The 26,306-nt window shown below is 36.2% G+C and overlaps 1 protein-coding gene across 1 annotated transcript in view; it reads right to left on the reverse strand.

The window, feature by feature from the left end:
* Positions 1-26,306, reverse strand: part of LOC134539633 (KH domain-containing, RNA-binding, signal transduction-associated protein 2) — a 184,160-nt gene that overhangs the window by 85,513 nt on the left and 72,341 nt on the right. The gene's annotated exons all lie outside the window — the stretch shown is intronic.

Genomic DNA, 26,306 nt, shown 5'->3' on the forward strand with positions numbered 1-26,306 from the left:
ACGCATGCTTGAAACAACACGGATCACTCGATTCACGCATGCTTGAAACAACACGGATCACTCGATTCACGCATGCTTGAAACAACACGGATCACTCGATTCACGCATGCTTGAAACAACACGGATCACTCGATTCACGCATGCTTGAAACAACACGGATCACTCTATTCACGCATGCTTGAAACAACATCGGATCACTCGATTCACGCATGCTTGAAACAACACGGATCACTCGATTCACGCATGCTTGAAACAACATCGGATCACTCGATTCACGCATGCTTGAAACAACATCGGATCACTCGATTCACGCATGCTTGAAACAACATCGGATCACTCGATTCACGCATGCTTGAAACAACACGGATCACTCGATTCACGCATGCTTGAAACAACATCGGATCACTCGATTCACGCATGCTTGAAACAACATCGCATCACTCGATTCACGCATGCTTGAAACAACATCGGATCACTCGATTCACGCATGCTTGAAACAACATCGGATCACTCGATTCACGCATGCTTGAAACAACACGGATCACTCGATTCACGCATGCTTGAAACAACATCGGATCACTCGATTCACGCATGCTTGAAACAACACGGATCACTCGATTCACGCATGCTTGAAACAACATCGGATCACTCGATTCACGCATGCTTGAAACAACATCGGATCACTCGATTCACGCATGCTTGAAACAACATCGCATCACTCGATTCACGCATGCTTGAAACAACATCGGATCACTCGATTCACGCATGCTTGAAACAACACGAATAACTCGATTCACGCATGCTTGAAACAACACGGATCACTAGATTCACGCATGCTTGAAACAACACGGATCACTCGATTCACTCATGCTGGACACTCCAACCAACGAGCCAAACAGACCAGACATGAAGGTGTGTACGTCCCGTTACAAATATGTTATTTGGTGTTTGCATAGTTCCACACGGTTGAACTTGCCGCCTTTTTTTTGATTGGCTGAGCTCTCACAAAATCAAAATAATACGTATCGCATCGCATCGCATACATTTTGCATAATTAGCTGACAAATTTGCCCTTGTTTTTTTTTAAACATTTTTGGTGCAGTAGGGATAACGAGAATTAAGTTTGAGTAAAAAAAAGAATTTTTAAAGTGTTAAGTCAATTTTACTGGGTGTTATGTGATAAGGTCTAATTTACTAAACATAATATTTAATTTTGCCTGGTATTTTGAAAACATAAGAATTTTAATGATTTAAAATGTAAAATAAAATAAAATTTATAAAAGATTTTAAAAATATTACGCACCAGTATTACCTTTAAACACAAAAATTTTCAGTTATTTTTTTTCCATTTGTTTTGTTTATTCAAATTCTTTATCCTTATCCATAATGCTTAAAAATGACAAAAATTCTACTTTGCCTGCTGACTATGTGACAAGTATGCACTCTATATTTTTTTTTATGAATTTCGACCACTCCAAATGTCTGAAAGTTTAACACTGTTAAACGTAGAAATAAAATGAAGACCTTGAATGGAACATACTTTACACCCATAACGAACATACGTGGTTTCTAGCTTAAGCATCCAGGGTTGCCAGGACTTTACACACTGGGGATAGGGGAAATTTTGTATTCGAAATATCAGGAAGACATTGGCGTTCTTCTCATTTTGAACGTCATGTGTGCAAATTCCCATCAATAAGTACCAACATTCTTATTTATGAGGTGGCAAAAATTGTGATGGTAGTTAACCGAAATCTCATGTAGACATTTACCTTCATCTTGTTCTGAAGGTCACATGTGGAAAATTTCATCAAGCTCAGAATAAAACTGCAGATTTTTTATTAAAAACAAAAAGAATCTATTATTTAAACATATATATGTGTGTGGCATTTTTAAACAAATCCCAACATTGACAACTAATTCGTTTATTCGTTTCAGGCTTTAAAAAAAGATAAATTACGTTCTTTAAAAATCTGCCTGAATGTATAGAATTTTTTTTGTGTGTAACAGCTGGGTATGTGGTATTTAACCAAAGTTCACAAAGCCAAAGGAAAACTTTAAAGTATGAACTTTTAAATTAATTTTAACAAGATGGGCAGTGTTTTCATCACATGCATTGTTAAAACCCAGGTTCAAAGCCGGATTTTAGTATTCTAGTTTTTTTTCACTTTTATCAGAGCAGTTTCATTTTATAGTTTAAATTATCAGTTTGCTAATAAAGTAATTCAGTAGTCGACAGAGATGCCCCGAAATTAATTCTAGAGGCTATTGGGGAAACTACGTGTGATGCGCGTCAAAAAATGTAGTTAGAAACACAATTTGCATACATTTATCACGCTCGGCATTATTCAAAGAATTCTACGTTAAATTTTGTATCAGAGTTTCGTATTATAAGTGTATTTGCAACATAAGAACATGAATTTTGTGGTTTACCGAGCTTAGGTATTATACATGTCTAGTGTGTACTGAAAGACTCGATACATTTTTTTAAACATTCTTAATAAAGCTTTATATTATCATGTCAGCAAGATAATTTGGGGGGCGGGAGCAGAGAAATCGGCCATGGCGTATAGAAATCATTGAAACATTTGCCTGGGGTGATTTTCAGAGAACTACAAAAAACAGGAAATCATGAAGGCCAGGCAGGTTTTTCAACCCGAATCTTGGAATGCGAGTCTATCGTCTTACTGCTTCACAACACACTACATAATGGAGATTTAGGTTCTAAAATATTCCAGAGCACTATAAAGCAATTTTTTTTAAAAAGTAACCCACATTTTCAGACAAAATCTAAACTATTTTCGAAATAAGAACAGTGTTAACATAATTAATTGTAGTCTTGAGTTTAATTTTTTCCGGTGAACAAATATTCAATTCCTAGAAAAACCGACTTTAAAAAACATTCTGATAATTTTATATAGCAATACTTTTTTTTAAATATTTATTTTGTTTGGCGAGCGACGGAACAGAAAGTAATTAATTATTTATTAATTAAAGCAGTATATTGGCGCATAGTTCAGTATCCAGGCAGACAGTAACATTATTAAATGAGACCTTCAGATTATTATTTTAAATTAACAAATTAATGGTTTAGTATCTACTCAAAATGTTATATATATATATATATATATATATATATATATTACAGTTTTAGATGCCATTCTTAAGGTTTCTGTTACATTTTCATGATTATTATATGGATGATAAAACGGAAACCTTTAACGTTTAATGTTCAAATCCAATGATGATGGTTATTCCATTATATAGTCTTGAATTTCTTTTAGGAAAGAAGTATTTTATTTGGCTTTTGCGTAACAAAAAATAAGGGAAAATAATAAAACATTCAGTTTATTTCTGTAACATTCTATTGCATACACAAATTATTGGTATCCATTTTTTGAACCAATGTTAGAGCATAATATAAATGCTGTGTCGGGAAAAAATACTATCGCAATGCTTGATTGGGTGTTATGTGCATAAATATTTGTGTACACAAATTAGATACTTCAATATTCATGGAATAACGAATATGCGCGGTTTAACCTTAAACGAAACATGATTAATTATCACGAAAACAAACATATTTTAATATTAAATAATTGTGGTCAAATAAATGTCACGTGATTTATTGGCCGCACACTAACAAATATTTTGTGGGGATAAACAGTATCGAATTGTTTTTTATGCCCCAGGAATGATAATGCTTCACGTAAACCAATTTATTATCTAAACGCAAAATGATCACTGCCAAACCACGAGGATTTTCGATAGTAAATTACAAGTAAAATAATTTAAAATATGGCATCGCTGCCCAAAACTTCAATCGTTGCTGTTTGTTATATTGATAAATTACCCTGCATTAAAATACTGCATTTGCTGATGTTGAATTAACACTAAACTTCTACGAGAAGACTAAAGCACAATATCTTATAAACTGTATATCTAGTCTTGGTCTATCTCAGTATAATACAATCCTATAATCCAAAAACCTCTTATATCTTTGTTTTACAAACATCTCGCAATGTTCAGTATCTCATGCGGATGAAGCACTCGTCACTGAAGACCCATATCATCCTGCCTTAATTATAAAAATAATATCTGACAGCATTCCTTATGTGGTCAGTTCTACTAGAGTCTCTAGGTCCTATATAAATGGTGACTATCTTGGTCTTTACAATGCTGTTAAAAATTATGATTGGTCAAATTTCTATGAATATACTGATGTTAACTATCTTGTTGATCAATTAACTACTTGTATATGTCACAATATTAATGAATTCATCCCCGTTTTAATTATCAAACCATCTAAATACCCTGTTTGGCTTTCAAAAGACTTAATTCAAGCTTTAAAATCCAAGAAACATTTTCACAAACTTTACAGAAGAAACAAAAATATGTACTATTATACTAAATTTTCATTCTTTCGAAAACAAATCAAATATCTTATCAAGCGTGATAAAATAAATTGGACCAGATCCACTAACAATAATATCAAGAACAACCCTAAGAAGTTTTGGCGCTATGTCAATATATGTGTTTAATAAAAAACGGTTATCATGAACAGCATTCGTTAAAAGTTAATGATGTATCTAGTAATCCAGCGGTGTTGACTAATGTATTTGCTGAATACTTTTCAAGAGTTTATGTGTCCTCTAATGTCAATTACCAAGTTCCCACCTTAAATTCATTCCCTGATACAATATCTGTTCCCTCTGTTTCTGACAGCCTTGTGCTTTGGGGCATAAGGGCTCTAAAACCCTCAATGTCTACAGGACCCGACGGGATTCCTAATTTTATTCTGAAAGGCTGTTCAAATTTATTAGTACCCCTATTAAAACATTTATTTAATACTAGTTTAAGAACCCAAGTTTTTCCAAATAATGGAAAATTGCAAAAGTCATTCCAATTCATAAAAACGGAAGCCAATTAAATGTGGTTAACTATAGACCAATATCACTATTAAATTGTCTCTCTAAAATTTTTGAAAGAATAGTTTTTAATATCCCTAATTTCCAACTAAAAAATCGTTTATCTAGTAATCAACATGGCTTTAGATCAGGAATGACCACAGCCACCAATCTAATTACTTTCCTCAATCCTATTTTTAATGAAGTCATTAGCAGGGGTCTGGTAGATGCCTGCTATTTTGATCTTGCTAAAGCTTTTGATACTGTAAATCATTCATTACTATTAGGCAAGTTACATAATTTCGGTCTTAGTGACAATTATGTTAATTGGTTTTCTAGCTACCTTAAAAATAGAACTTTTTTTGTATCTATCAACAACTTCAATTCTTCAAACTTTATAGCTAGTTCTGGAGTTCCTCAAGGTGGTATCTTGTCTCCTTTACTTTTTAACATATTTATTGATGATATTACTCAAATTCTGAATCATTCTTCTGGCATTCTATTCGCAGATGATCTAAAAATAAGTAGAAAAAATTTCTCTTTTAATGACTGTTTATTATTACAAATTGACATTAATGAAATTAATAACTGGTGTAAAGCAAATCTTGTGACCCTCAAAAAAAGCAAAACAAAAATAATATCCTTTACTAGAAAATACCTTCCTATCAAATATGATTATAAATTAGGCAACACCTTAATTCAGAAATCCTCTTCTCTCAAAGATTAAGGTATCATTCTAGATTCTAAATTGTTCTTTTACCAACATGTTCAACATTTAATTTATAGTTCCCGAAGAACATTAGCTTTAATTAAATATGTCACATGTTATGCTACAAAAACTGATTCTATCCTCTCACTTTATTTAGCATTAATTAGGTCAAAACTAGAATACTGCTCAGTAATTTGGAACAACATCAATATGTGCGATAATATGAAAATCGAAAATATACAGAATAAATTAATAAATATTATTAATTAAAAACATCTTCCTCTACCAAATCTGATATCTCTCTCAAGTCGAAGAGAATTACTTGACTCTATTTTTATTAAAAACTGTTATACTAACAAATTGAACTGTAAATATATACTTGACAACACCGGTTTAAGAGTACCTCCTTTTAACAGTCGTTTAACTTCCACTTTATGTACAGTTAATAGAAATAATGATCTTATCTTTAGGCTAATAACCAATTTTAATAAATTTGATAAAGACTTCAATTATTTTCTTTAGTTCTTAATGATCATGTGTGTTTCAGTTCTGTATTGTCTAAATTGTAACGTTTTAATTTTGTTTTATTGTCTTCGTTATGTGTGTTTTGTTTTTATATGTATTATATTGTATTGTTTTGTGTTTTTTTCATTTATGTTAATTGTTGTGAGTGTATTTTTGTCTAATTGTGTGCCAACCATTAAAGGCTTTGTCCTGTTAGTTGGCATGTTACAATTACAAATAAATAAATAAAATGCCTCTTTAATCTCAAATTTAATATTATATTTATATCGGCTACTAATTTTAAAAATATATAAACATTTTTGGCCAAATAAAGGTGAGTGAATTTTTGAAAAGAAGTTATGATATAAGTAAGAGCATTTTTTTAAATATGTAAATGAATAATACGATAATATTTTTTTTAGCAGGCTTACTAAATTGAATATCTTCTGCAGTAGATAAAATTACTTGACAGGCGCTATTTACGGAGCGAATAGAGTTTTTACGAATGTCTACAATTATTGCAATAATGTTATTTATAGTCGCAATTTGGAGGCCTACAAATTTTTTTATCCGTGTCTTCGTAGAAATCAGGTTCCTTAATGAACAATTTGAAACATTTGTTTAGTTCTGGAAGTATCTCAAAATCCAAAATGGCGTGTTTTGTGTTTTATCTTTCTTCACCTGCTCCCACCGCCAACAAAGAGAAATATTTCAACGCGGCATCGATAACGCGAAAGTAGTATCGAAAATGTGATCAGGCGGCCAATAGAGAGGGGGTATATTTCTTGTTTCGTAACATGTGTGTGGGAGGGGAAGAGGTTTGAAGGGGAGGGGTTGATATATGAGGACCTAAGGCGTGCAGTATGAGTATGCAGAGGGAGGGGGGAGTAAATGATGCGTTTTGTTTGGCGTCCGTATGCCAAACGTTCTACGAGAAACAATGCCCCAGGTGGCATAGCGGATAAGCGGGCAGTATAGATGGCTCAACATATTTCAATCATATGCAATATACAAACATTTTTTTCAGCATGGAAGAAAAACCGATACAGTGATATCGCACAAATTCCCTCCACATATTTTTCAAAGAGAGAATAAGATAAATACGAGAGAGAAACAAATACCCGCGTGAATGCCCTAGTGGTTTTGTTGGGATATTAAAAGTATGCACAATCTGTCACATGAGTAGTTAAATTCTTTTATACACACAGAAAAAAATGTGTAGTTTAATAATATGTGGCTAGTAGCATGGATTTTTTTTTTTTTGCGAAAAATTTCAAGACTAGCTGAGAGTAAAACACTGTAGAATCGTATGGGTTTTTATGATTGGGCGAGTGTCTTTCAGGTGTATGTCTAATTTTAGTTTAAACACAAATCACAGTAAAAAAAACACGAAAAGGAAAACTAAGGTCTTTAAGTATTAACGAACTGTTACACTCGCCATGAAAGTTAAAACTTTTGAATAAATCTTTGGTCCAAAGAATACTCATAAAGCTTCATCACAATAAAAATTTTATGTTCATTCTTTGGTGTTCAGTTTTATCTAAATATTTTTAACTAAAGTTTTTTTTTTTTTTTTTTTTTTTGCTAGCTGTAAAATGTCGCGTAGTTGCGAACACTTGCTTTAAAGTTTTACCGCTGTATGATAAAACTTTAAAACACACCAAGACAAAAATTTTCATGCTGCAAAAAGTGTGCCGTAATAATAATAATAATAATGACAAGAAAACGAAAAAAAAAACCAACATGGCGTCCGCAGGAGTTGTCGCAATTGTGTGCCGAGTTTGGATTACGAACCCAAACTGTAGTTGTCGGCAGCCTGCCGCGAGCGCGTGCAAGATACTGATAAGCCCTCGCGCCCTGTCGCTCATTGGTCGGTGTGAAAATGGTTCGGGGAGAGGGGGGGGGGGACAAGCTCCAAAGAGGAGAGTAAACGTTCCCCTTCTCCTAGGTCAGATACCAGGCTTGTCAGAAGAACTGTCCTTTAGTCCAGCAATTTGGGAGCGACTAGAGCCTTTTTTCTCTCTCTTAGCGGGTTTCATTCGCGAGGGCGTATCTCTTTGTCTGCCGGCTGGATGACAGTTGGGCGCATAATGAACAGCATTGGACCTGCTCCATCGCTATAATCTCCCTCCGAATTAGTCTCACTAGATCCAAGCGATATTTATTTTCGTGCTAGACACTACATAAGATTTATTAGCTTTTGAACGATAATAAAAGTAATGTGCTGAAATTCTGTAGAAAAATGTATCTTGCTAAGTAGTATACATTGGCCTGTCCTGCACCTTGAGTCGGAGTCATCTGTGAGGTGCCGACCACCATGTCACAGCGATCATCTTAGATGACCTTGGCCGTGACTGTTGACCTTGACCTTAACCCCAGAAGCCATTATGTATCCACCATCTTGGATAACGCCATTTTAAATTATGTTTTCTCTTGGAATCGAATGCCCTACTCCCTAAACGTTGTACTTTAAACTACGGCCGCCATCTTAGAAATCCGTAATTTTAATGCTAGAAAATCGGGGAAAATTTTAAAATTTATAAAAATAATAATAAAAAAATTCTAATATAAATACATGATTCCACCATTTTGAATATTGTGACATTTTTCGTTTCAACCTCCATCATGAAAATCCGTACATTTATGCTAGAAATTCGGGAGGAAATTTTTAAAATTCTAAAAATATTTTAATAATAAAATTTTAATAAAAAACGTTCTTGCGTTTTGGAGTCATTGGTTCGAACCCCAGTGAAGGCGAAATTAAAATGACGATGAATCCCTCTTCCACGATGGCAGCTGGCAGACTGACCCCCACCACCTTTTTTCATATCATATAACTTAAACTGAAATTCCCACTCCCCAACACCTATTTTTTTTTCTCGCAGACATTTCCCCCCCCCCCCCCCCCCCCGCCCCATATTATTGGCTGACACTCCGCCCCTCTTTTTTGCCATAATTGTACCTATGCTATAAATACCCACTCTATGACTCGTCACCCCTTCAGTTTGCAGCAGCTCACCGCTCAGTAACAGTTGGATACTAGAGATTACGAACATATGCAAGCCTCTGAAAAAAAAAAAACTTATCCGTATGTACTCTTTCGTTGCAATGTATTAGCGTTACAGTTTTTCCATAACTATGATTGAGCTCTACATTTAGCATTCTTAAAATTCCTGTTTGTGGTTATGTCAAATTAAGGTAGACGCGTCATTATTGTTAATAGTGAAAAACAATTTGTAAAAGTATAATTTCATTAGTACTTATTGTTAAATTAGCTGTCATGTGTTATTGAAAAAAAAATTAGGTTGTCTGTTAAGTCGGTTTACGGACGATAGTTTAACGTGACGTCATAACAAAACATTGATGAAATGATTGCATACTTTTATGAATAAAATTGAATCATTTTTATTTTAATAATAAAAGAATAAATACTTGAAACTGTACTAGAAATCATATTTTTAAAATGCAAGAATAATTAACCTTTATTGCCGAAATTGTTGTTGTAATAAGCGGCGCAAGCGTACAATGAGCGTAACGGGACAATGTGCGTAACGGGACTCTTTTTCGTGCGTGCAGCTGGCCTTCATCGATTTATTAGACGTTGGCACATCAAAAAAAATCACCCTGAAAGCCCGGAGTTAAGAGAAGGGCACTAATTATCACATCGAATTAGGTACGGCCGCGACAAGCCAAATCCCGAAGATGGAACTACCGTCAATTTCGGAGGGAAATGCGTGATCAACCCTAAGGCACCTCGCGACAGCATTAATCTTTCGACTTTACAAAGGATGAAAGTTTCGTCGGGTCTTCGCGTCCTTTTCTTCTCCTGCCTGGCATTTCCGTCGCTCCCGCGAGCAGTCCATAATCTCGCGATGAAAAATGGCCGACAGATTTCTGTGAAATATCACTCGGCTCAAATCCTATCAAATTTCACACGAAACTGCATTGGCATAGTGCAAAATAAATACCGTTTAGAGCCTTGAAAACACTTTCTGCGTACAGCTGCAACATCAAAGTAAAGTATCTGTAAACATCAGCAGAGTTGAGGAAAATATAAACCGTATTTTTCAAAGTGATATTTAGTAATGACATAATGGCCCTAAAACAGAGAAGTTTCAGAGAGAGAAGTGAGGAGGGAAGATAAAAATATTCTGTTGTGGGAGGAGACGGAAAAACTCATAGAAAACCGGTTGGCCAACGAAATCCTCCATCACGTGAACCAGACGAGAAAATATTTATGTTCTCTATCAGATATCTGCGTAGATCGTCTTAAGATAATAATTAAAACTTATACTAGTGATTTGCAATGGTTATAGAGTTTATGGGGAACATATTTTGCTAAAATAATGAGGTAGACGTATGTTTACTCCTAACGTTGTTTTTAAATATTTTAAGCACTTTTAATTTGGGAATTTCTGTGAAATTCAAGCAAAATTTATTTTAAGCTTTATTATTCTTGTAGATTTTAGTAACGTGGTTGGCTGAATAATTCACGTGGATGAACTTGGAGTTGGCATGTAAACATTTACGCTTTCTTTAGCGTGAGTCACAAACTTAACCTTTGCATAAGATATAATATAATTATAATCTCTGAGGATGCCTGATCATCTGCACTCCTCTGGTATTAACTATCTTAAAACATACGAAGAGAAAGAATTTGTACTGTTTTTACCTTCTTCTTACATTTACTCTTCTCCAGTTCCACAATGTTTTAGCAGATAATTTATTAATAGTAAAGATATGTTAATTTTCCCAGAAATTCACAAGACATACATAAATCTATCTTAGCTACCCTCACAATAACTAATGTTGTTACTGTGTCAACAATACATTTTTCCATTTAAAAAATAATTGTTTGTTATTTTTTGTTTAAAAACCAGTTTAAATTAAAAAAAAAATTAAATTTATATTATATATTGCAACGCTCTTTTGCTTTAAATTTGGTTTATTTTCCCAAATGTTTTATAAAATGTGTCGAAAAAAGTAAAGAAATTTACCTTAGCAAGTTAGACAAACATTTAAAATTTGCAATAATTAAACTTTTTAGCTATAAGAGCATATTTTACTATAGGAGATGCATTTTTTTTCATCCCCAAATTATTCCGAAAAATGTACCAAGCCAGGAAAATCGTAGTATTGTTAATAGAAGAATCGTCATGGCAACATCACTGTTAGAGATAATGGAAAGTCGTCTAAACGATATAGCCCCGAATAATCTTTATAAACACGTTTATTGTCAACGAAACTCTATAATACCTTATTGCCGACAAAACGCTATAATATTACCAATCAGCGAATTTTCACGACACCATCATTCACGTTTGTATTCACGATGGGACCAACGTGTGTTAATTTGTAAGCCATGGCCATAGACAAATACTGTAGAACTCAAAATCGGACCTAGGTCTGCTTAGCATGGAGAAACATGAACACTAGCGCTTCCTAATGAGAGATTTACAACATTTTATTTTTAAAAGTGGAGTAAAATTACGTAATTTCTTATGACTAGGAGAAATATTATTGCCACAAGCGTGTTAAGGATTTTGAAGCTGGGTACTTCAAATCGCAACCCCTAAGACTGTAGGCAAAGGTGAGGCGGCAAAAAAAAAAAAAAAAACGCTACCGATGAAGACATTCCAGTAAATTTGTGCTTCAGGTTTTTTTTCCCCCCCTGACGAAAGACTTGGTGCGTTGAATGGCGCTGTACATTCGGTGTACGCGAGCTGTATACTAAGAGATTTCTGCGCGCTCTCATCTCTCCTCTGTGCAGTGGAATGGGAAGGGTGGTTTTTGAAAAAGGGGAGGGGGGTGAGCGCGCAGACATCCAATCCTCTTAGAAGGCCCTCGGTCACATCTCCGCTAAGCCCGGACGAAATCCCTGATGCGCAAACGCGCAAAAGCAAACGGCGGAGTAAACTTTCTGGAAGTAGTTCCTCCTGTTCGTTCGATACAACCTTCCTTTCCCCCCTCCCTTTTTTTTTTTCTCTTTCCCGCTACTTTATCTGTATCTCATTCTTAGCTAGGCCCAACTGGGCGGGCGAATTGTGTCGGATGCGATGTTTTTTGAGCCGTGCATTTATCCTAAGCATTGCTCAAGAAACTACTACGTTAATTGGAATCGGTGTTTTTCTTTGCCTTACGCGAATTCATTTACTTGATAATGCTTTGTGAATAGACATGATAAATACCTGTTTTTTTTTTTAATGTTTAAACGTCTTAGCTCTCGGTAAACGATATTTAGTAGGAGTAATTTTGTGAAAATGGAACGGTAGTCGGTGAAAGGAACTGTGTAAACAAGATGGCGGACACACATGTTGCAACACAAAATTCCAGAATTTTCACTTCCGTAAATATTATAGGGGACCTACCATACCTACAGTTGTGCCAAATGAAACTTTATGATAGTTAAACTAACTTGTAATGTATTTGGTAAACTAAAATGATCACAGAATAAATTAATTTCTGTTTTAAAATACGTAAGAAATTTGGCATTTCAATGACTATAATACATATCTCCTTCCTGATTCCCACTAAGGATAGTAGCAAGCGAGGGAGCGCGTGCTTTGGTAACCTTTAAGGAAAATTGTGAAATCTTGTCACAAAAAAAACCTTTTTACAGAATTACAATATTATATATTATGTTAAATCAGCTAAATAAGGTAAAGGTTTTGTTTGTAGGAAGTATTTAAGGAATTATTACAGGCTTTTAAGAAAAATCTTATTAACAAATATATACTTAGTGTTATATTATGTCTTTCGAAATTTTCAGGTTAATGTTTTCTGTGTGCCAAAACCTTAAATTATGTACTGTTTAGTTAATTCTAACAAGACGGACAGTATTTTAATAATATTCCTTGTTGAAAATCAGGTCCAAAGCAGGGTTTTAGGATTTTTTCAAGTCTTTTTAGCTTTTATCGGAGCCGTTTCCAATAGTTTAAAATTTCCGGTTGTTTCGTGATGCTATCTGCACGTAATGGTGGCGAGCAACTTTTACCATTCAGGCCGCCAATTCTACCGGCGGGCACAGAAATAGTGTGATTCGCGCCCAGAAAAATGTTCATTTGAAAAGCGAATAATTTATTTTTCAGTATGTATTTATGACGCTGTGAATAATTTTAAAGAGTTTATACGTTATAATTCGAGTCCGAGTTTCGTATTATAAGTTTATTTGTAACACGAACAACATAAGAACACATGAATTTGCTCGTTACGAAGTGAGATGATTACACATCACTGGCGAGTACTGAAAGATACACTCAATATTTTCTTCTTCTGATGCCTGGCTGGACTCCACAAACGTGTGCATAGTCAAATATAAATTTTATGTGTTAACTGTCTGATACCACTTGTTTACTTTCTCTACCCTACAATCAACGGTTTGTAAGAATTTGTTCGGAAACTGAAGAAACTACGAATGGAAAATATATTGCTAGGGAAAGATAGCGAGACTGTAGCTGAGCGTCAAAAAAATGTAGGTATACGTAGTTGTCAGTTTTTCGCGTTTGACTGGGTTTATTTTCAGGTTGCGTGTCCACTGTCAGCACACCAATCACGATAGTTCGGCGTGGAAGGAAACGCGTCCTGAGTGGTTCGGTCAAAACAAGGCGTTGTCTTCTCTAGCAGACGATCGCCAATCGCAAAAACAAGTATTCGCTGGCGCAGGTCTTCATTACTGCAGTCTAATGGGCGTTCGGAATTTTTTTTTCGCGAAAAAAAAAATATATTACCTCTAGATATTTCCCATGCATCCATTTTGCTAACTCAATACTCACTTTGGGAAGTTCATCACGTTATGATTACAAACCTTTCACACAATTCCATTTCACGATTATGTAAAATTACCACCAATAGTTTCAAAGGTTGTTGGATATTTTATTACAGATAGGGCCAAGCGCCCACAGCTCCGAAGGTGAGGTTTCTGGTAATGACTTCATTTACCGAGGACTCATTCTCACCTGGGTGCTTCTTCTCAAGCTGGAGTGCTTCTCCCTCCTCGGGCGAAACGGGGCAGAAGCAGGCAGAAGAATAAGAAGCGGGAGGCCAGGAGGAGCCTAAGTAAGACTAATTGCCGCGGTTTCATTTAATTCCCCTTCCCCCCCTACCTAACACTTCAGCTGCGCAGCCTGAGCCAGCTGCGAAGGTAACCTTTAAACGACCCCCCCCCCCCCTTCTCTCCTTCAGGACCGACCCACCGCTCCACCGGTTGAGGATCCCAAATGAAGATTGCGGCTCGCAAAACAGCGAAGCTCTCGCGCGAAACCGCTTCTCATCAGCCCCATTTCGGGCGGGCGACCGTGCACAATGGGGCTGCCTCCCGCAGATTCGCGGATGGCCTCCTCCCCCCCCCCCTTACCATCTCACCACAAACCCTTGCGAGCGACGATAAGCGATTCGTCACGCTGCGAGCACGCGCAATCTCCCTCCCCTCCTCTCCTCAACACCACCCCCCGCTACAACAACCGCACTATCGTTTAGCTCCAGTCGTTCCCAACCTCCGGTTTTTAGCCGACGGGAATGATCGTCGCCCGAGACTGGGCTCAAGACCCTATCGGGGACGCGGCAGTTGGCCGAAAATCGCGTTCGATCCATGCTCAATGTGATTCCTTCAACTCCCATCCGAATCCGTATCTCCAATGCCTTAAAATAGTGCATTTCAAATAAGCCACGGTCGATTACGTTTGTTAGGAAGTACTTTGACTTCTTTGTTTTACATTCTTAAACTTTTTTTTTGTAAGTGAAATATTCTTGTGCTGAGGGGGCCTAACATTTTCGAGCGTTACGAAAATTCCGATCGTATATGAGGGGAAATAGTATTGATGCAGCATACTTACACACTTGTACACTTTCATACTTACACATTTTTATACTTGGATAATTGCATACTTGTACACTTGCACACATGCACACATGCACACTTGCACACTTGCACATTTTTATACTTGGATAATTGCATACTTGTACACTTGCACACATGCACACTTGCACACATGCACACTTGCACGCATGCACACTTGCACACTTGCACCTTTTTATACTTGTATAATTGCATACTTGTACACTTGCACACATGCACACTTGCACACTTGCACATTTTTATACTTGGATAATTGCATACTTGTACACTTGCACAATGCACACTTGCACATTTTCACACTTATATATACTTGAATACTTGCATACTCGCGCAATAGCGTTTCCACTTCTTTTTTTTATCTGCGACCTCAGCCAAAGAGAAACATGTTTCCTACGCCTAATAATATAACAAGCGAGAAGTTTCACTTCTGTCGCGCGTGTACTCCAAGCACACGCTTATCATTCGGGATTAAAGTCTCGTCGATAGCGAGGTTAATGCAGGCGGGTAGTTAACGACTACACAGACGGACGAAGGTTGACTGGGAAGGAATCGGAATCCTCTTGGATCGACTTCGGTGAATCTTGGAGGACCTTAACCCTTTCAGTCACACTTTGTCAATCCCTAATTTTAAATTTTTGACTGTAACTTATCTAATTTTTTTTGTGTGTTGCAATAATCTTACCCTATAATTACAATATTAATGTATAATTATTTATTATAATTAATTTATGTGTAAATAAAATTTTGTTATTTCATAGCAACAAAGAATGACGTCCTCTAGAATGTAGGTACACCTTACCCCACACCTTCATGGTTTAACTACGTGTTTCATTGAGATATACATTGTCCACTTCAGTGGATGGATAGACTGAAAGGGTTAACCAGGAGTGCCTGGACTGACATGCGAAGACTTTTTGAAGCGTGGTGTCTCGAGACACCATCGGGTGAGCTCGGCCGTCGACCGGGAAAACAGCTAGTTGCGCGCTGCTGACTCGACGACGGGTGCCGTCCGCCGCCATCGCGGTAATGAACGACGGTAAATAATTCATGGAGGCAGTCACGGGCGCAGAATGGGTGGGTGGGGGTGGAGGGCGGAGGGAGATATAGTCCCGGGAAGCGCGGGAGTAATGGCTGACCGTCGCCGAAAAGGAAATATGGTGATGAGGACGTCGGTTTCGGTGGGGGGGGGGGGGGGGGGGGGGGCGGTCGGTCCGACGGTTGCGTCGGGACGCGTATGTCATCGGTCAGAACCAACCCCCGGACACTCTGGGATTCCTCCGCCTCCCCTCTTCGCGCGCGAAAACCAGGCGCGCTATTCGCCCCAGTTCGTTCGATTGGTTTGATCCAAAGAGCGAGCTCGGAGTCAGTGCCGTAAACAAAGCGAACACCAACACTGTGATTCACGAGACATTTTTATGTCTTGTACATCTGCACGAAAACAAATCTGTCACTACGATTTTTTTTTGCAGTAGTTTCCGGTTCGGAATTATTGCCCTGACAATTTATGCTTTGTGTATGTCCCAGTACCTACTAGCGTTAAAGTTATAGCTTTTCAGTATTAACTGCGCCCACATTAACAAGCATATTAAAACATAATTAAGTCAAATGATTGAATATTTGGTCATCTTTTCCATGGTTTAGCAAAAATTATACTTTAATGGCAACATCAATTAAAATAAAATTATATGCGCCAATTTTCCTACGAAATACTCAGTATTGACTAGAAAAAGTATTTCATAAATGCAAAAATAACCGTAGCCAGGTTTTGTAAAAAAAAATTACAGTATTTTATTGTAGTAATTACAAAATATTTTTTGTCTTACCTATCGAGTAATTATTACTATTATTTTTACTGTAGTTAAACTACTTGAAAAATAAACCTTTTTCAGCCAAGCGGAAGTGCCAAGACACTTATGACAATTTCTTTAAGCAAGACAATGGCTGCAAATCACGTGGCACGTTAAAGATCTACCGATCAGTATCAAGGATATGTACCGATAATGAAATCGGCGAGAAACCGACACTATTTTTCCTTAGTTTTAACATGACCATATCAACACGGTTCAACCTACAAATTAAAATTACTTTCATTATAATTATTAAATTTTAAATTTTTCCTTTGGTACCATTAAAGATGCTTCTGCCCATGCGTTGTCTCAATGATGATCATTTTCAAGCAGATTAAGTTTGCAACTTGATTCTTTGTATGTCTGACACTTTTGACCAGCGATGGTTTTGATTGCTTGAAACGATGTTGGTCCTTTGATCAAGTGGAGCAGTATTCGTAAATAATAGCATTCACTAATATTCGAATGAGCAGTATTATCTCGTCCAAATGTGCCAGTACAAAATATTCCAGCTGTCGAAGAATGTCTTGCGCCTCGTTTTCTTCTACAAAATTTGGTAGATATGGAGGATAGAGTGCGTCCTTTTTCGTGAAGTAGACTCGGTGACCATTTTCCAAGTGAACACTGCGATGCACAACAGCAGGAAATCATTTATAATGTCAAAACCAAATATTTGCCATACAGCTTCATTTATGCTAATATAACATTCCATTTGAAATTTTCCGACTTCATTGACGGGTGCACTGGGATTTGTAAGTCTGAAAAGTACCTATATCGTTGCCTTTATTTACGTATGCATTTGATCGATTTAACTGAATTTCAGGACTCTGCGTTGATATGCAAATTGATTGATTTCGAATGTATGGGAGAGTAGGGCACAATCCATTGGTTATCAATTTCGATTTCAACGTAATTGATTTTGACTGTTGTTATGTGTCCTCCCTCATCTGGTTTTCATTTTCTGTACAACGGATATACCATTGCCACTAGTTTGTGTTTCAGTCAACAATTGATGTGCATAACTATTTGTTCATTTTCCCTCTTTCATGCATGGCGGATGTATATTATGTAGCCCGTATGGCCCGTGAATCATATTCTTTTTAACAATTTCAAAAAATTCTGGATCTTCTTCTGGTTCGGTTAGTTCAGCACTAATGATATCGTCAATTTTGGTTGGAACAATTTTTTTCAACTAACTAAATAAAGATGTAAGCTTGTGGTAAACCTCTTTTTATGCAATTCAATGGAATACATCCAGCAGTAAGTTTCTCTGTATATATGATTCTTAGTGATGAGATCCATGAAACGTACAAAAATTTTGTTTGAAAACTCTCGCTGTGAGGTCATGTCGATGTGATGGTTCCTGGCCAGGCAGAAGTAGTTAATCTTTCATTTCATCCGAAGATAGATTAAATGTGAACGTAATGAAAAGATCTGACGTCCATATTTGTGAACATATGTTAGAGCATCATGAGCATATTCTTGCATATATCTTGGTCTTCCAGTATATGAAGCCGGAAGTACAACCAATAGTCCAGTGTCATAAACTTTTTTATCATTTGGTATTGTATCTCGCAAATAAATATCCTCTTTGGCTGGAAGGTTAGATCTATTGTAATGAATTCAATTGAGTCGTTCTCTTTCGGCTTTAGCGTTCATATCAACGATGAATTATTGAAAAGGTTGACGACACTTCAGGCAATGGTTGGATATCATAATATGGTATGCATTAAAATCTTTACAACTAACCTTTTTTAGCTATCGCAGCACATGTGGCTGAATTATTTTGATAACATTCCAGATGATATCCGCCATCTGGTCGCGGAAACAGAATTGGATATTGAAGTGCGTCGTACAATTGGTGTGTTTCAACAACACGTTGCTTGGTTTGATCTCGTTTGCTTATTACAATATTTCGCCGGTTAATCTCTGTTCCGACAATTACACCTGTTACTTCAGGAGCCATTGGAGCATTGAAGCGTCTTTCATGCTCATTCGAGAGTGTTTTTTTTCTGCTCTGATAGTGAATTTAAAATCATCCGCTCTCAGATCATCCTGTGCATATTTTAAATCTCTGACCAAACAGTTGTGCACGTGGAAAAATGTTCGTAATTCGGTGATGATTTCCCGATCGGTCGCTATAATTAACGTGCATCGTCGACCAAAATTTTTCTCCACATTGTCCATGAAATAAATTTGCAAAGATTCGTGCGGAACTTGTGCAGGTACTGGAAGAAGTGAACCAATATGTTGATACACTTCTCCTTGCACTTTGAATGTGGTCATGGAATAGTCATACCTCACAATATCTGTCGCTCCAAATAACGTTATTTAAAAGCATGAGTAGTATGTCCGAATATGCTGTAGAAAGTGTTTGATGCCTGTAGACTCAATACTTGATTCATAATTTTAAAATTTTAAAAATGATTATTTGAATTTTGGGATGATTTCATCAAAATCTTTTCTATGACTTGAAAACTTATCTAAAAATGTAGACTTTAATTTTGCACAGTTTCCTAGGCCTATTATAAAATTGTTATATTATAATATATATGTATTTTAATATGTTGTAATTATATTATAATTATAAATATAATATTGTATAATGTTATAATATATTATAATAATGAACTAAGGTATTAATTATTGTAAGGTGTTATTATGGCCCTATGGGGAGTAGTCAAAACTAAGAAAAAATGTGTTGGTCGAACCCCTGTAGAGTCCTTCAACGAACCAGAAAATCTTATTTGATAAGTTCAAATTTGGATTCAGCAGCCCAAAATAACATAGGTAACGATAGTAAAACCGATTACTGGATTTTTTTTTTTGCAACAAGAGGCCTTTTTCGAATCTGTCTGCCTGGGCTGTATGTTTATTAGTACGTACTTTTTCAGAGCAATCATAAATTACTTAATATTAAACATATAAAATTTGATATCGGTTGATAAAACTTTAAAAAATAGATGGGGCTTCTTATGAACATTTTTTTATTTAAAAAAGGTGTAGTTATTTTTTCTCAGTATTGCGTTTTCATAAATAAGACAACTGCCAAATTGATGTCTTTTTTTTCCTCTCAACATCGCTTCCCTAACACATCTGAATGTAGCACGTTCCGCATTCGGCTTTTATTTCCCTCAGCCAAAAAGGACGCGTGGCTCCGGTGCAAAAGCGTGTCAAGTAACAACAAAACAACACAAAAATGCTCTTCTGCGTGTCTGGTGGAGTGGCGGCCGATGGCAACGCGCTATTTGCTGCGGCCACGCGAAGCCATTATAAAACGAACCCTGCCCTGTGAGTGGGTTTCTGATTCGTCCGAAGCCATAGCGTAGTCAAATAATTCACCAAGGTCTCCCCCCCCCCACCCCTTTTACCATCCCGCGGCAGGAACGTATTTGGAAAGAGTTTAAATGTGTCTCTATAACAGTGGTCATGCGCGTTTTTTTTTTTGTAAATAAGGGTTTAGTATCATCTGAACATAACATCAAAGCAACGTGGTGAAATAAAAAGCTTTTTTTGTTGTATAAACAATAATACACGTTTATTTTTATCCAAAGGGCTATGGTTCTAGGTATCTCATCTGTACTATGATGTATGTTTTAAGAGAAAGTTTATCTGAACTGTAATAGGCTATTCGATAAATTAATTTATGTTGTATAGTAAATTTTTCTTAGAATGTAAATGTTAAATATTTAAACACATATTAAAATAGAGTTTTCATTCGAATAACATTTCTGGTACAATTTTAGGACTCTACAAATTATAACATTTTTCTGTCTGCAGAGCGAGGCTAAGTATCTTGTACTTTCACGCATTACATACAGTTTTTGATCAATTATTCTTATTACCCTTAATGTTGACAAAACGTCAGTGCCTTAATTTATTTATCTTCTAAGTTTTATTTGATATGTTAAAAAAAATTACTTTTATGTTGTGATTACAAAACTTGTTACGTATCACGTATTCAAGTTTATACCTTGAACGCAATGGCATAAAACTGTAAATATTGATCCTGTGGTACATGTAGCTTACAGTTTTAATTTTTTTTACGTCTACAGATCCTGCACATAAACAAATTGTGATATATATAGGAATGAATTATTATCTTAAAATGAAAAATAAAATAAAATTCGTTTAGTATTCAACTTACGACCATAATCCATTTTTGTGGGCGTGTATTTTTCGCGAAAAGATCTCAACGCTCATTAGACAGCAAAAGGGTGTGCCCAAGTCAGCATTTTCTTCCTTGTGATTGGCGGCCGTCTCCAGTGAAGTCATTTGCCCTATTTCACCGCGCCATTCAGGACACGTTTGCATTCTCACTAAATTGCTGATATGATTTATTTGCCTGCAGTGGTTATATACATGCGAGAAACTCAACCAATTACGAAACATATACAACACAACAATGTTTTAGTACACAGATAGTCTCGCAAACGTATCGCGAAAAATACATGTCCTTATTCATTTGCTGCTTCACAAAAGTTTGTTATGTTCATAAGGATCTTCCGATATACTAATTTAAAAATCAATCACCATGTATCACAGAATAAATATAGGCTGTCCATTAATAAATGTCCCAGTTTCAATTGTATATTATAACTGTTTAATTTAGACTATTTAGAACAAATCATACCTATACATCATACCTAAGTTTTCTTACAAATGTTTAATATGAGCACCTTTAGTTATACGGCACTCATTTAACCGAAAGTCCAATTTTTACCACACTTTTGTTAACAAGTCCGGAGTAAGGGAAGCAATAGTCTCTTCAATTCTCAGTCTCAACTCTGAAAAATCATTAGGTAGCGGCGGAACGTATAAACAATCTTTCATAAAACCTTAAAAGGGAAAAAAAATCGGATGTCATTATGTCAAGTGAACACGAAGGTCAGTGAAAAAGAAAAGACTTCTTTCATGTGTAATCGCCTATACCATCGGCGGATGTTTTTGCCACATGGTGAATCACAATTGATTTTTTTTTAAAAAGAAACGCACTTTGAAGTGAAATTACAGATTCACTCTTAGCAAATTTCAGCACACAAAAACGCTTTACGCTCAGGAGTCGCCAAATTTGCGTAGGTGGCGCTGCGGGCGAGAAAACAAAAACAAAAACAGTAGGGGAGACCGGGGCAAGTTGACGATGTTAAGCTTTGAAATGGCCTTTAACAGATAAATAAGCATATATAATATCTAATTTGGTACCAATACGAAGTACATACTAATTTCTACCTAAATATGTTAAAAGGTTGTATTACTTTGCGTAGTTCCGAAGTTATTGACAAGAAACCAATTAGTTAGCACATTCGTCATCTTGCCCCAGGAGTGGGGTAAGTTGACGAACCTATTGGGGTAAGATGACGAAACCAAAATATATATATTTATGGACAAAGTAAACAATAGTTTTATAGATATCCTACACTAAACAACGTGCAGGATGTAAAGAAGATATATTGTAACATATTTGAACGACTTTGATATAATTCCTTGACTTCATAATTGGAAAAGTTTTCGTGCCACTACTCAGAACATGTGGAACACTGAATCCAGTCTTCATTTGGAGGTTCCACGTAAACTTCTTCACATGCAGGGCAAGAAACGCTATTTAGGCTTTATGGTTTTGCTACAGAATGATCAGAGCTTTGTTTTTCAGTTTTCTTAGTTTTTCTTTCATTTTTCTTCTCTTCATTCTGCTTCTTCTATCTATCTCTACGTCACTCCAACGCCTCCTTTTCGTTTTCCACTTATAATATGCCTAGGCATCTACAAAAAATCAAACAAAATTGTTACGACTATTAACACAGGAACTATTTATAATATTTTATAATTTCATTATTATTTTTATTTTACTTAAATGTTCGTCATATCTGTACATCATTGGTTTAAATAACACATAATACAAAATAATGCTCACACTGTCATTACCAATGGCAAGTTGACAATTGCAGGGGCAAGATGCCGAATTCGTCATCTTGCCCCCGTCAACTTGCCCCAGCAGCCGTATTTTTGCTTTACCAAAATCACGAACAACATTAACAAATTTTCTTCAACAATCTATACACTAAAATACTCCCAAAAGTCAGCATTTCATTTTACATGTATAAACATTTAAAACAAATGGACTCTTTTCTCGTAATAGCTTAACATACGTACCTTCAATATTACAACAATGGCTCACGAAACAGACTGCCTCTCAAAACTGCCACATTCAAACTGACTGGAAAATTCCGCTGCACCTGCCTAGTAGGTGCATATGGTGACACACAAGGTCACAGGTGCGCCAACCGTCTATATGTGTTTCTGGATTACTTATATACGATTCGTCATCCTACCCCGTTCGCCAACTTACCCCGGTCTCCCCTACCTCGCGCATGCGCTTATCTAAAACTGTTTTCAGTTACTCTCCAATTGTGACCATCAACTATCACTGTGCAACGCTTAACAGTCGAAATACAGGGAAATTCTTGCATGGACATACCGTATACGTGACCATGCCATCAGGATCAAGAGGAATGATATCGGATACGTGATATGTACGTAAATTTTGGCGTCGTTATTGGTCGCGTAACTACGTTCGTTAACGTGACAGCAAACGAATTTCTACCCGTTCTTGTTGACAACTAGTTTCGCAATGCGCCGCGAGTAACGTGTTTACCCTTCGTGCGAAGTCATTTTGTAACGAGAGTGGATATGGATGCTCGCTCGCTCGCTCGCTCTGGTGTCGAAATGCACGGTCGACGGAAGAGGTGCTCTCTCTATCTCTCTCTCTCTCTCTCTCTCTCTCTCTCTCTCTGTAATTAACGTTGTTTGCGTTCCGCTGATATCTGACGCGCGGCGCGCGCGGGAACGAAGTTAGCGTGATCCGTCCGCCCGACCGCTCAGAAGCGCGGTCTGTTCTGCTGGGCCATCACTTCCGAGGCGGCAAGCGCTCCGCGGTGGTTTCAGCGCGGAGAGATCTACAGCCAACACAACGGGAGCGTCCACTGCCAGACTTCACGCGCGGCCAGCAGATCTACTCCCCGGACCTCGACGAATTTACCAGCCGCAACGAACCCGATCGTAAGGCACGAGACCACAGACCGTCGAAGTCGACGTTCACGCACAGTAAAATAATTTGGAAACCTGAATTCACGAAGACCACGAGTTGTTAGTTATCCCGACGTATTCATATGGTTAATGGGTATTATGTCTTGATGTAAGCTTTTGGACATAAGCCATTGCTAAGCACTTTTGCTGTAGAAGAAAACTAAAAAATTCCCAAAAGACAAGAACACAATTTAAGCAAAAAATTGCTGTTGTCAACAGGATAACACCACATAATATTCTATAACAGGAATATGGTCAACAAACAAAGAAGAACAAAGAAAAATGGACTAAGAGAACGAAAAAATCCTCAGATATGATGACAGCACAAAAATATTGAACCCAAAAAAAATTCAGCACAACAGTTGAAACGAGACAAAAACACGACAAAAGTTTACATCAAGTAATGCACTCCCATTGCACAAATCTTTCAAAGAGAGTATTATGTGACCTTACTCTCACCTTGAACTAACAGGAATCATATTGTTTTATTCCATTTACGTGTTTCAGCAAGAATATAATCCAGCATGTGTAAAAAATTAAAAAAAACACTCCGTCACAAATTAGAGCCTTTATAATGGAAAGAAAGTTGGACAAGAAGATATTTCAACCCATTACAATACAGGATTTTAGTTTGTGTCATAGTAAAAACTTCAAATATATTTGTATACCTGCCATAATTTTGGGAGAGATGTATCTGTTTTTCATTTGTAAAATTTGTATTGAACTTTGTTACATTTTATGTGTTTGTCCGTCTGTTGTTTTGTAACACGTCTTCTCACTGTATGTATATTTGAAATTGTTTTTTGTTAACAGTGTGTTTATTGTGTAATTGTGTGTGATGTATGTAATAAATGTATGTTTTACGTAGTTCTTTTAATACATGTCATTCTGTTAATGGCCCTCAGCTGTTGAATTGCACATAACACCAAACCAAATAAAAATAAAATTAAATAAAAAATGAAACCCCGAATAAATTTTAAACTATCTAATTTGTGTTCTTTGTTAGAAATGTCTTAAATGAACTTTTAATTTCGCGGATTCATTGAATAACAAAGTAAACTTGAAATTTGTGTGCATTTGACTTTGTATGTCGATGATTGGCTTCCAATTCTCTGGACACGCCATAGATTGTAACTGGAAAAATTCTCTGTTCCTATGACCTCCAGGGTAGACCATGCTGTCCCGTGTATAATCGTGTAAATGTCGCCTGTTCACTGGCTGCTGACATGTAAGACGTCTCAACTGGGTACTCCAGGTGATTCGGCACTTTCTTGGTTCTCATTGGGTCAAATGTTTCTAGCTTAAATGTGGGCCAATCGCGAAGCTGTAAAAAGGTAAAGTGGTTTGAATTTTACACCATCGCAAAATGAATTCGTAAATAGCTCTAGTTATTGAAAGTTAGTGAACGTAACTTAAAGAAACCGAGGAAAAACATTTGCAAATCACAAACTTTTTTTTTTTATTTCAAGTGCAAACAATTATAATGCCTATACCTCAGTGTCTTACATGTTGCATTCTGCCTTCTGCAGCATTTTTATCGTAAAACATCACTCTTATTTTCTGCATTTTCACTGTATATTAAGATTCTATCACTGTTGAGATTTTGTAGATTTAAGTAGAGTATTTGGTGTTTCCGTGTAAATATTCGGTAAGAAGACGAAACATTGGCGCTGACAAAAACAAATAATTGCGCTTTTTTTTTCTCTTGGTAGATTTAATAAATGAAAAAGAGTTTTAAAAATATTTAATGCCAAATTCTACACACATGAACCATCTCAAATTTAGACGTTTGTTTTTCCTTAAAACATCTTCTTTAAGAAACAATTTTTTTATTTTTTCACGCATTTAAACACTCTACTGATAACTTGGGATGGTTACTTTTTTTTATCAATTAATTGATCTGTATTGCTGGGACAGAATAAAAAAATACTGTTTTTTTCTGTTGATTCAAGTTACCAGGATTTTATTTTGATTTCAGGAGATTGGGGTGGGTTTTATTTATTTGTCTGTCAAAGATTTTAAGTAACACTGACCGATTTTCTAGTCTATATCCTATATTTGGTTGCTTTAATATTTTTATTTTATAAAAAATCCATAAGAAGCATCTTAAAAGCCAAACATTATACAAAAATTGCCAATCAAATATTATATATATATCTCTTTCTGACTGCCAACAACCAATTTGGCGATAAAAATCCTAAAAAATATTTTGTGCAGATAGAAAAAAATACTGTTACTAACAATCCACCTCGTGAGCACAATAAACTTGCTTTCTTGTTAAAATAAGTATTCTGCAGAGTCCAAAGTAACAAAACACTTTCTACTGGAACAGTTTATTTTTATTGCAACAACAAAGGTAAATGGTAGCTACAGATAAATTTACGCGGTATTTAGGGGCAGCT

Source organism: Bacillus rossius, chromosome 15 (assembly GCF_032445375.1).
Source record: "Bacillus rossius redtenbacheri isolate Brsri chromosome 15, Brsri_v3, whole genome shotgun sequence".
Classification (NCBI taxonomy): Eukaryota; Metazoa; Arthropoda; class Insecta; order Phasmatodea; family Bacillidae; genus Bacillus; species Bacillus rossius.